Source organism: Lathyrus oleraceus, chromosome 2, assembly GCF_024323335.1.
Source record: "Lathyrus oleraceus cultivar Zhongwan6 chromosome 2, CAAS_Psat_ZW6_1.0, whole genome shotgun sequence".
Lineage (NCBI taxonomy): Eukaryota > Viridiplantae > Streptophyta > Magnoliopsida > Fabales > Fabaceae > Lathyrus > Lathyrus oleraceus.
Window position 1 is genome coordinate 457181740 of NC_066580.1, and position 13493 is coordinate 457195232.

Here is a 13493-nt window from a genome sequence, read left to right on the forward strand (position 1 = left end):
ATAAATTATATCTGTTACAGGAAGATTCATTCACCGAACCCTAGCAATCTTCTCTCATTTGTATCTCGTTCAACCTTTTTACTTGTCTTCTTTAATTGAAATTGGTAGTATAATTACTTACCACACAAAAACCAAAGGCTTTTGTCTAATTGAAACAATCTATAAACTCTGTATCGTCAAGTAGTCCTTGAGATCGACAAACGGGGAAATTCCCTTTTATTACTACAGTGAGAAAAATAGTACACTTGCTATTTTCCCATCAAGTTTTTGGCGCCGTTGCCGGGGACTGCCAAAGATAGTAGAGTTTATTAATTTATTTTCAATTAGAATTTTGTTGCTCTGCATCTAAAATTTTATTTATTATTAATTGTATTTTTATTATTATTATAACTAACTTCTGTCTAATCTGTGTATGCGAGGTAAGGCCTCAGCTGATTTTCATTTTGACGCAGAACCAGAGAGAACATTGCGCAAAAAGCTCAGAGAAGCTAGAAGAAAGAAACTGGCCAACTCTGACACCGAAGAACCGGTCACACCTGCCACACCAGTTTCTGTTCACTCCGAAAAATCTGAGTCAGACACAAATTCACATCCAGACACTGAAAACATGGCTGCAGACCCACCTCCAGCGGAAAGACTTTTAGGTGATTATGGCAGACAGAATAACCCAGCAGTGCGGTTGACCATTGTTAACCAACCTGTTAATGTTGCTCACTTCCAATTACATCCCTCAACTATCCGCCAGTTAGAAAGCAAACCTTTTGCAGGAAAGATCAATGAGGATGCAAACAAGCATCTGCAGAGGTTTCTGACTATGACTACATCATTGAAAATTGATGGGCATTCTGAAGAGGCAAAGAGATTGGTCATGTTCCCTTTCACATTATCTGAGGACGCTGAGGAATGGTTCTATTCACTACCCGCAGGAAGCATTACTACTTGGCAACAAATGGAAACAACATTCTTGAATGAGTATTTTCCTGCTTCTGTGTATATCCGTAAGAGGTATGACATTGTGAATTTCAAACAGAAAGACGGAGAGACACTTGGAGATGCATACAAAAGATTCAAGAGATGTTTAGTTGCATGTCCTACACATAATCTGGATGAAACTGAACAAATGCAAAATTTTGTAAACGGGCTGAAAATGAAAACTAAGCAACTCATTGATACAGCTGCTGGTGGCTCATCTAATTTTTCAACAGCAACCGGTATCAAAAAGATCATCGAAGCTATTGCAGCAAATGAGCATTTGGAATTATATGACCGTACTGTGAATCAGCCAGAGGGAAAAATTGACTTGAAATTAGCAAATCAGGTAGTGAAAATGGAGGACCAGGTTGCTGTTGAGGTTGAAAGAAGATTGAAAGCTATGAATTTAGGTACCCAGACTGTTGCTCAAGTGCAACCGGTTCCGACCATGATTTGTGAGATTTGTAGTGGACCACACTTTACCATGCATTGTGTTGCAACCGCAGAACAAGTGCAAGCTATAAATTACTTGAGGCGGAATAATCCCTACTCAAATACTTATAATCCGGGGTGGAAAAATCATCCTAATTTCTCTTGGAAAGATCAGCAAGGTAATATTCAGAACCAAGGACCTCCACAACAACAACCACCGTACCAACAGCAACCTTATCAGCAACAAGTTCCAAAGAAAGCTGATTGGGAGATTGCTATAGAGAAGATGGCTACTCATAATATGCAATTTCAGGAGGAAACCAGGAATAATCAGAAAAGCACCAATGCATCCATTAAAAATCTGGAGATTCAATTGGGTCAGATAGCACAACAGATAACAAATTCCCAAATACCAGGTGCATTACCTAGTGCAACAGTGACAAATCCGAGGGAGCACAATAATGTGAGTGCGGTAACAACAAGAAGCGGGAAATCTGTTGAAGATCTTAAGAAGAAGGATGAAGAAGAAGATCAATTGCTTGAAGTGGACCTGGAAATTTTAGAAAACAAGACACCAACTGAGGAAGAAAGTGTGACACTGCCGGTGGTGCAAGAAAAGCTACCTGAACCAAAACCCATCATTAAGCTTCCTTTCCCACAAAGAAACAAAAAGAAGAAGCAAGATGAGAAAATTTTTCAGAAATTCATGGAGTTGTTCAGGAAACTAGAAATCAATATTCCATTCTCTGAGGCACTCGAGCAGATGCCTATCTATGCGAAGTTCATGAAAGACATCATCTCCAAGAAGCGCACCACTGACACTGACCCTGTTATATTAACTGAAACTTGTAGTGCTATTTTGCAGGGTATGAAGATTCCAGTAAAGAAGCCAGATAGAGGTTCTGTGACCATCCCGTGTACCATTGGAGATAGGTCTTTTAAAAGGGCGCTGATTGATTTGGGGGCTAGTGTTAGCCTTATGCCTTTGTCTATTTACAGGAAGCTGGGAATTGGAAATGTTCAGGATACCAGAATGACACTTCAATTTGCTGACCACTCAGTGAAGAGACCTTTTGGGGTAGTTGAGGATGTTCTGGTCAAAGTTGATAAATTTGTTTTTCCTGTTGATTTTGTAATTTTGGAAATGCCAGAAGATGAAGAGATACCTCTGATTCTGGGAAGACCTTTCTTAGAAACAGGTAGATGCATGATAGACATTGAGGGAGGTACCTTGACCCTAAAGGTATATGATGAAGAGCTCAGAATTGATGTCCGGGAAACTATGAAACATAAAGAGGAGATGTGTACAAACCACTCTGTTGAAGTAATTGATCAAATGGTAACTAGCACAATGCAAAGAAAGTTTCCTGAATTACCATTGGAACGAGTTCTTAGTCTGTCGGTCAGAGAGATTGAAGAGAATGATGAGGAAAAAGAAAAAGAAGTGCTTGCCATGCTGGATACACAACCTCTTTGGATGAAATCCAAACCACGTCGGTGGGAGGATCTGAGATCTTCACCAGAATTAGAAAATGAAAAGGTAAGTAAACCAGGTATAAATTTTGAATTAAAACAATTGCCTGTAAATCTTAAATATGTCTTTCTAGGATCTGGAACAAATTATCCTGCTATTATCAGTTCTGAGCTAAATGCCATAGATGAGGAAAAGTTGATACAGGTACTAAAGAAGCATAAAAGTGCTATTGGGTGGACTATTGAGGATTTAAACGGTATTAGCCCCACAGTATGCATGCATAAGATACTGATGGAGGATAATCAGAAACCAGTAGTGCAACCACAAAGGAGGTTAAACCCAGCAATGAAAGAAGTGGTAAGGAAAGAGGTTGTAAAGTTGTTAGATTCGGGAATGATTTACCCCATTTCTGACAGCTCGTGGGTGAGTCCAGTGCATGTGGTACCCAAGAAAGGAGGAACCACAGTAATTTTAAATGAAAAGAATGAACTGATCCCAACTCGCACAGTGACAGGGTGGCGAGTATGCATCGATTACAGAAGACTGAACACGGCAACAAGAAAGGACCATTTTCCTCTCCCGTTTATTGATCAAATGTTAGAAAGACTTGCAGGTCATGAGTATTATTGCTTTCTGGATGGATATTCGGGGTACAACCAAATTGCTGTAGCCCCGGAAGATCAGGAAAAAACTGCATTTACATGTCCTTATGGTATTTTCGCTTACAGACGGATGCCATTTGGGCTGTGCAATGCCCCAGCTACTTTTCAGAGATGTATGACATCTATATTCTCCGACATGCTTGAGAAGTATATGGAGGTGTTTATGGATGATTTCTCTGTGTTTGGTTCTTCTTTTGATAATTGTTTAGCTAACTTGTCTCTTGTTTTGCAAAGATGTCAGGAAACTAACCTTATTCTCAATTGGGAGAAATGTCATTTCATGGTGCAGGAAGGAATTGTGCTAGGACACAAAATTTCCCACAAAGGAATTGAAGTGGATAAAGCCAAAGTGGAGGTGATAGCTAACCTCCCACCTCCTGTGAATGAAAAAGGGATAAGGAGTTTTTTGGGTCATGCAGGTTTTTATCGCAGGTTTATCAGAGACTTCTCAAAAGTCGCAAAACCGTTGACTGATTTGCTAGTCAAAGACAAGCAATTTAATTTTGATAAAAACTGCATGGTAGCTTTCGAAACTTTAAAGAGTAAGTTGATCAGTGCACCTGTTGTAATCGCCCCCGATTGGTCCTTGCCTTTCGAAATAATGTGTGATGCAAGTGACCTTGCTGTGGGGGCTGTCCTAGGACAGAGAAAGGACAAATTATTGCATGTGATTTATTATGCTAGTCATGTCCTTAACCCGACCCAAATGAATTATGCAACTACCGAAAAGGAGTTGTTGGCCGTGGTTTATGCTTTTGACAAATTTAGATCATATTTGCTTGGTTCAAAAGTCATTGTGTATACTGATCATGCTGCTTTAAAGTATTTGTTTGCTAAGCAGGAATCAAAGCCGAGACTTTTGAGATGGATCCTCCTCCTTCAGGAGTTTGATTTGGAAATCAAAGACAAAAAGGGGTGCGAGAACACGGTCGCGGATCACTTATCTCGCATGTCCCCAATCAAAGAAACTGAGGAGGATCATCCTATTCGGGACACATTCGTTGATGAGAAAATACTTGTTGTTCAGGAGATACCATGGTTTGCTGACTATGAGAACTATGTGGTAGGTGGGGTTATACCTGATGACTTTAATTCTCACCAAAAGAAAAAGTTTCTTTATGATTGCAGGTTATACCTATGGGATGATCCATTTCTCTACAAAAAGGGAGTGGATGGTTTGATCAAAAGATGTGTTCCAGAAAGAGAGCAAGCCGATATTCTGAAAGCTTGTCATAATTCAGAGTATGGTGGACATTTCAGTGGAGATAGAACTGCAGCAAAAGTCCTCCAATCAGGTTTGTATTGGCCGTCACTATTCAAGGATGCAAATTCTATAGTCTGAGAATGTGATAGGTGCCAACGAATGGGTAACATTACAAAACGGAATCAGATGCCGCAAAACTCCATGCTAGAAGTGGAGCTGTTTGATGTTTGGGGAATTGATTTTATGGGACCCTTTCCGCCATCATCTGGTAAGAATTACATATTGGTTGCGGTCGATTATGTGTCAAAATGGGTAGAAGCTGTGGCATTACCAACAAATGATGCTAAAGTGGTGGTGAAGTTCTTGAGGCATAACATCTTCTCTAGGTTTGGGGTACCACGGGCTTTAATTAGTGACCAAGGTACGCATTTTATAAATAAACTCTTGGAGAATCTGTTGAAGAAGTATAATGTCAAACATAAGATGGCCACACCATATCACCCCCAGACGAGTGGGCAAGTGGAAGTATCCAACCGTCAAATAAAGCAAATCTTAGAAAAGACGGTAAGTGCTTCTCGGAAAGATTGGTCAGTAAAGCTGGATGATGCATTGTGGGCATACAAGACTGCATTTAAAACACCAATAGGTATGTCCCCCTATCAATTAGTTTACGGTAAGGCTTGTCATTTACCACTCGAACTCGAGCACAGAGCTTTCTGGGCCTCCAAATTCCTAAACTGTGATCTTTTTAAAGCTGATGAATCCCGAATTCTTCAACTTCATGAGTTGGAAGAATTCAGGAATCAAGCCTATGAAAATGCCAAAATTTACAAAGAACAAACAAAAAAATGGCATGATCAAAAGATACAGAAGAGGGAATTTCGGGAGGGACAACTTGTACTGTTATTTAATTCCAGGTTGAAGCTGTTCCAAGGGAAATTGAGGTCAAGATGGTCAGGACCGTTCGTCATTAACAAAGTACTTCCTTGTGGAGCAATAGAGCTTAAAAATGAGAAGAATGGCGACACCTTCAAAGTCAATGGTCAGAGGTTGAAACCATACAATCCCGGTGAAGGGGGACCGATTGAAACGGTTAAACTCATCTGAGTATGAGGTGTCCCGTCGAGCCATGCAACGTTAAACGAAGCGCTGCTTGGGAGGCAACCCAAGGGAGGTTTGATTGTTAGTGTCATTTTATTTTTGCCGAGTCAGTTTTTTTTTTTAGAAAATCAAAGAAATGAAAACAAAAAGAAATTTTTTTTTGAAAATGAATCTGCCAATACGCGTATGGGTCTTATGATACGCGTATTGGACACCAAAAATGCACGCCTCTGGTGAAACGCGTATGATACGCGTATAGACGAAGCATACGCGTATGATACGCGTAAGGGACCAGGCCATACGCGTATTACCTTATGATACGTGATCTGTTACGCAGATCATGTTTTACACTTGTTTCAGCAGCGTATGATACGCGTATGGCAGAGTGATACGCGTAAGGTACGCGTAAGGGAGCCTGATACGCGTATTTGCAGCGTATCATACGCGTATCTGTTTTATGGGGCTGCATATATATAGTTTTTGTCCGTACGGATTTCATTTTCTCACTTTTTCATTACGTATTTTCTGCGTATTACTGTGATTTTTCTCTGTTTTCTTCTTTTTCATTCAGTCCGCAGATCAATATCATGTCTCAATCACCAAACGAGGTCAACACATTCCGTACCACCTACCATGAAGATAGATATGAGCAAATCAAGCGTCGCAACATGGTCGAAGAAAAACATTGGATGTATCAGAATGACACGTATCTAGAGGTCACTAATATTCTGAAAAAGCAGAAGCTGATATACTTCAATGACAAAATCAAACCGGTTTCACTGGATCTGATCTGGGAGTTCTATGCCAATGCACTACGGGTAACATCTGATGAGGAAGACCCCACAGGGAATGCATCGTTCGTTTCATGGGTAAGGGGCAAAGTGATCAAATATGATGGGAAGACGATTAACAGTGTGCTGAAATGCAAATTCTATGATTCTATTTGCCCATTTGCCGAAATGAAACGGTCTGACAAGAACTACTGGCCTTACACTGATATGAAGAACTCACTGATTAGGCCAGGTCACGATTGGGCACCCACTTCAAAAATTTCTCCGGCGAAGATTATGGTGGTTGATCTCGCTCCGATTCCTAAGGCACTGGCTTATTTCATTCATCACAATTTGAGTACGAATCGGAGCGGGTCAGAATTGATATCCGAACGTGCCCTGCTTCTCCATCAGATCCTGCATCAGAAACAAGTGAATATTGGACAGATCATCGCTGCTGATATGGATGACATCGCTCAGTCGCCTAAGAAATCCTTAGGCCACGCGACTGTGATTTATCTGCTGTGCAAGAAAGCGGGTGTTCCGGATTTCTCTGATTCGCTGATGTTGCGACCGGCTGCACCGCTGAACGCCCATTGGATGAAGGAGCGGACGGTCACAGATGACCCGCCCCGACCTCTGAGGCAACCACGAGACAGGGAGGGAAGCACCAGTGCTCCGCACCAGGAGGCTCAGCCGAATGCAGCAGAGACACAACCACCTCAGCCTCCTCCAGTTGATGAGAACTCCAGAGAGTACCAGATGCAGATGTCCCAGTTTTGTGTTATGCAGGACTTCTGTTTTCAGTATGGGCTGTCAGGGAGAGTTCTGACTCATCAGACTGATCTGTGGGAGGAGGCACAGCGCTTCAGAGATAGATTCTCCGGACCGCCTCCAGCACCTCATTTTGGCCAGTTCACCTTTCCTTGGTGGAACCAGCCAGTTCAGATAGGGGGAGAGATTCCACAGCAGCCACCGCAGCAGCCACCGCACCAGACACCACCTCAGCAGCAGCATACTCCGTCGGGCAACACAGAGACATTGACGCCGATCTCTGCCTTCGCACGAGGGCACACTATGTTGGATCCGACAGATATGATTAACTTTGATACCCATATGCAGGACGGTGGACAGAGTGATTGATTTTGATTATGTTTTTTTGTACTTTTGGTTGTCTTTGTGTAATTTTTGTTTTTTTTAGTTATTCAGTTTTAATTTCTGTTGCTTTGATGTAACCACCTATTATGGGTTGGCTTATTCTAATGAATTTGATTTGGTTTACCTCCAGTTTCCTGTTTATTTCATTAGATACGTGACTATGTCTGGCTATTGGTTTTCTTGATCACGTACACCAACTACTTGGGCGTTCTCTCTTTCAGTCCCCTGACTGTAGATACTGTTGTTTATGATTGGACGCACTGGTTAAGATTAACATCAGAACCACGAGCATGAGCTTTGAACTCAGAGGTATGATAGAACAAGTCAGCTTAACCCGTCCTGGTGAGTTCATATAAAGCCAAACACTTATTATCATATGAGCGATATCAGGTATGTCTTTATCAATCTTGGTTTGCGTATGTTCTTTTGTTATTATTAGCTGTACGAATACACACACTGAGGCATGTTTTTTGTTTATCACCTAGAGCCTTTCTAGCCATCCCATTATTATTATTATCCATTGTTTTACCCTGTTGAGCCTTTAATCATTTATGGTTGATATACCCGTTTTTTTTTTAAAGCCATGACCTTGGAACTATCTTACCCTGTTCAGAGTATGTGAGAATTGATTTCATATCTACGTTTCTATCTAAGTTTGGGGTTGCTGTTGATATAGCAACCTTTAAGTTTGGGGTAGCTTTGCAGTACATGAATAGTAAGTGAATGTCGTATAAAAAAAAAGAGAAAAACAATAAGAAAAAGAAAAAAAAACAACATGAAAAGAAAGAAAGAGAAAAGCGAAGCGAAGAACAGCTTTTGAAAGATGCTACATTCACTAGAAAGAAAAGGCAAAGAGGATTGCATAACCCTACAGGAAGAATAGAAAAGAAACGTAGTAAAAGAATGACTTCATGTACTCTGAACCAAAAAAAAAAAAAATATATAACCCTAGGTTCAACTTTCATAGCCTACCTAAACCCAAGCCCCGTTACAACCCTAAAAGACCTCAAAAAGTGTGTGTGATTGTACATGTTGATAGGATAAGAGAATTTATTCAAACTGCTGATTTGATATTGCATATTGTGATTTGAGAGTGATAACACTTTAACCCAGAGAGACTTGGTGAGAGTGTGATATAAGCTGACAGGTAAAGTCATATTTCTGAGGGAAAGAGTTTCTAGCTCGTTGGCTATGTGGAAGAATCAGAAAACCTGAAAAACATCAAGAGGTCCAGTGCGAAAAATTTCAGCAGTATTGTGGTAAGAACTGTTTTACAGTAAGTTTGGGGTGACATGATCTTTGATGGTAATAAAATGTTACTTGAGGACAAGCAACAAGCTAAGTTTGGGGTTGTGATCAGTCACCATTTATGCTAGACAGTCCACTATTTAACCGTAAATAAGTCAGGTAAACTGTGTAAATTGAAGCATTTTTAGTTAGATAGAAGCTCAATTCTATAATATTAAGTGTGTTGTTACTTATGAGTTTCTTGAGGATATTTTACACTTTTTGGTATGTTAGCAGGTAAAAAGCTAGTTTGGAAGCTCAGGAAATCAAATGTAAGATGCGAAATCGAGCCCGAGCAAGAAAACGGAAGAAAAAGCCATTTTTTGGAGAACCTGCTGTCCATACGCGTATGGCCTTACATGATACGCGTATGGACCTTCCCAGTACGCGTAGCATACGCAAATGACCAGAGGGATGGAAAATTCAGCCAAAAGACCAGCTTCTGGTGATACGCGTACCAGTCTGGGCAATACGCGTACCAGACTGGGCAATACGCGTATCAGAGGCTGTGTTACGTGTAGTACGCGTTTGAGACCAGCCAATACGCGTATGAGACAGCTCAATACGCGTATGGAGCACAAAATCAGGAAAAATCCAACTGAAGAGCTATTAAGAGGCCAGACCACGATTTTCCGGGGGTTGGACATTTTTTGGAGAGAAAAGACGCGTTTTGAGAGCTGGAGACTCAACGAATATCAAAGGATTCATATGTTCAAGAGTTCTCCGACTATTGAAGATTGATTCCTCACGAAATTCTGTAATGACAACAATATCATTCTTTGTTTTTACTTTTATTATGAGTAGCTAAACCCCCCATTGCTAGGGGGGTGACCCTGATTCTGAATGTGACAGATTTGATGTTTATGAATGTATTGCTTATTTCTTCTTTTCCATTAATTTGTTCTTATTGCCGTTCTTTATGCTTTATTCGTCGGACCAACGAATGATGATTAATATGAATAGTGTAAGCTGGACAACGATTATTCATTGACCTGGATAAGAACTTTGGATAGTAAAAATAACCTAGGACTAGGGATTTTCTATCTGACCGGTAATTCTTGATATGTGAATGCTTGAGTATGAACCTAATTGTTTATGGACATAGTAATTAGGTTACATAATCAAAGATCTATTACTAAGGACTTAGGAATAGATACCCTTGAGGACCGGAATTAATTTGACAGGAATATTGTCTAAGTCTTCATAAATTATATCTGTTACAGGAAGATTCATTCACCGAACCCTAGCAATCTTCTCTCATTTGTATCTCGTTCAACCTTTTTACTTGTCTTCTTTAATTGAAATTGGTAGTATAATTACTCACCACACAAAAACCAAAGGCTTTTGTCTAATTGAAATAATCTATAAACTCTGTATCGTCAAGTAGTCCTTGAGATCGACAAACGGGGAAATTCCCTTTTATTACTACAGTGAGAAAAATAGTACACTTGCTATTTTCCCATCACACCCTATACCAAAGCAATCATCTGCGTGATAATAGCTTGGTTTACAAGATATGTCTAATACAAGACTCACAAAAATACAGCAGTGAAGTATGATGGACACACTAAATCTTCACGCCTCAAAATCCCCAGTTCTGAATGAAGGAACGACTTCCTTTTATATTGCAGTACTTGGGCTTTGCACTTGTATTCTCCTAAATTTAAGGTCACGCGAGTTCCCTTAAATTCCACATCTAGGTTACTAACAAATAGGCTATTTGTTAGGTTCATTAAATGTAGCTTGGTTGTTGATTTCCTGGATTTTCTCTCAGCTGTTGAATCCCTGAAGAATAGCCTGAGAAAAAGCTGAAACAGAAAAACTAAACAACCTACAATCTAGCATATGATGTCAGGAATGAATGTCACAACATTCAGCTTGACATCAAGGACCGTATGCTAAGTCTGTTTTTCCTGAAACCAGACTGTACAAGTTTGCTGAACTGTACAGGACCAAACTGTCCATTCTACAGTAGCAGCTTACATTAATACATGTCAAAGCATCCAATTTGACATTTACACATTTAGCCTTAAGTCAGTTCTGTTATCCTTTTGAAGAACAGACTGAGAAACATACTGAAGTGTAGCAGAACACCACTCTGTCTATTGTTCAGTAAATGCTGTCAATGATGAATGTCATAACATCCAGTTTGACATTCAGATAGTAGGCCTTATGCCAGGTCTGATATTTCCTTGATAACCAGACTGGAAATGAGTACTGAGCTTTAACAGAACACCAACTGTTCTATTCCTCAGTATCTGCTGACAGGGATGAATGTCACCACATCCAATTTGACATTCAATAAATCCTTTATTAGCTAATCCTGCAGTAAGCTACTCAAGTATGTCATGACATTAGTCAAGACATCAGAGTACAGTTAGATATTCTAACCTATAATGCAGTTACACAAACGCCTTCACAACATGTCATGACATCAGTCAAGACATTAGAATCCAGTTAGTGTTTTACCATACAATGCAGCCAATTAAACACCTACAGATATTGTAAAAGTGAAGATCGAGTGGTCAATTTGCTAATCAAAGGAGTGTCAATTGAAGTGTTCAAGAGGTTGAAGAAACACACGAGTATGAAAGTCTTTGAAGACTTGAATTAAGATAGTGTGTTGAGAAAATTTGTAATTTAAGTAGTCGTAACCGATTACTTCGGGACTGTAATTGGTTACCATATCTGAGAGTAAATCTTTATAATCGATTACCACAAGTCTGTAAACAATTAACACTCGAGGCAATAGGTTTTCCGCAATCAGTTACCAGCAATGTGTAACCTGTTACGACATTCAATTGTGTAACATCGTAACACATCGTAAATACCCCATTAGATTCTTATGAATGTAGACCACTATTCTATCTTATTCTCTCTGACTCTCATTATCTCACTCTATCTATATTGTTCATTGCTGTTAACTTGCGGTTGATATGCTCCAACATCTACCAATCTAAAAACAATTCTACCAAGTTACTACGGTATTCGCCCACCATTGTATAATATCAGCCTATTTATAAATAAGGATTAAGAAATACTTAAAATAGACAATGGAAAGACTATATAAAATAAGATTTCCTATTAGATTTCAAGTATATTAAAATTTAAAATTATGGAATTTTAACTTTAAATAAAAAGGTAATATGATCAAAATATTTTGATGTAATATAATTAAAAATTACAACTAAATTGTGACGCAGTTGCGTAAAATCCTACATCAATAATATCTTTTCTAAATTATGATGCAGTTGCGTAAAATACTACGTCAATAATATTCTTTCTGCAATTGCAATTTCATATCTCAACTTAAATTCAAACTTATATAAGTATTATATAAATTCTTTAATTGGTGTATTTTGACCTTTTTTTCATCTATGGAAATTTTTAAAGTTTAATATGAATAATTAACCTATTTACAAGTTTATTTTATCATATATATTTATTTTGTAAACTACAGTATCATCAAAGGTTGGATTCCAACATGGACACACAAATTATATGTGACGATAGCTCAGATAATAAATCAAATGGATCCGTAATACACGGGCCTCAATTCTTAGCATCCAAGATGTATCAACTATCTCCATCTAGGGGTGGTAAAACGGGCTCAGCCCGCGGGTCGAGCCCGTTTTTACCGCACTTTTGTGCGGGACGGGGCAAGGATTTAGGCCCTCATCTTCAAATGTGTCCGTCCCGCCCCGTTTTTTTCGCGGGCTTTTGCGGGCACGTGTATTTACATAAATTTTTGCATTTTTAGGCTTAAATAATGCAGTGTCCGCGGGCTTTCCCCGTCCCGCCCTCACTTTTTTGCGGGGCGGGTCTAAGTTTTAGGCCCACATCCTCAACTATGACCGCCCCGCCCTGCCCCATTTTTTTGCGGGCTTTTGCGGGGCGGGCCTAAACGGGGCGGGTATGCCCGTTTGCCACCCCTATCTCCATTTGAGGTATGTTGGTTAATCAATATATTTTTATCTTATAGAAATAAGGTTTAATATTTTTCTTTTTTAAGTCACGTATCTTAATTTTAAGATTTATTTTATCTTTTTAACTTAAAAAGATTTATATTAATTTTTTAACTTTTCAAAATTGATAATATTAATTATTTTTATCTTATTATTAATGGAAAGATTCAAAATTTGGTCTCTAAATTTGTCATTAATTAAATGAAAATGATTAACATAATGTATTTTTGTTGGAATTAAATCCAAGACCTTGAGTAATTTCGAATCAATCTTGATGAACAAGATTCAATCGTACCGATCGAATTCCCTCTTGTTCTTCTTCACTCGAGTGAATCAACCAACATTGGTTGCAAGATTGTATCGTTGCACAATGGTGATGAAAAACAAAAAAAGAAGATTGAATTGAGAAGAAAAGAGTTAGGGTTTATCAAGAGAAGGAAGAAGATGAATTTTTTGCAGAGTTTCTCT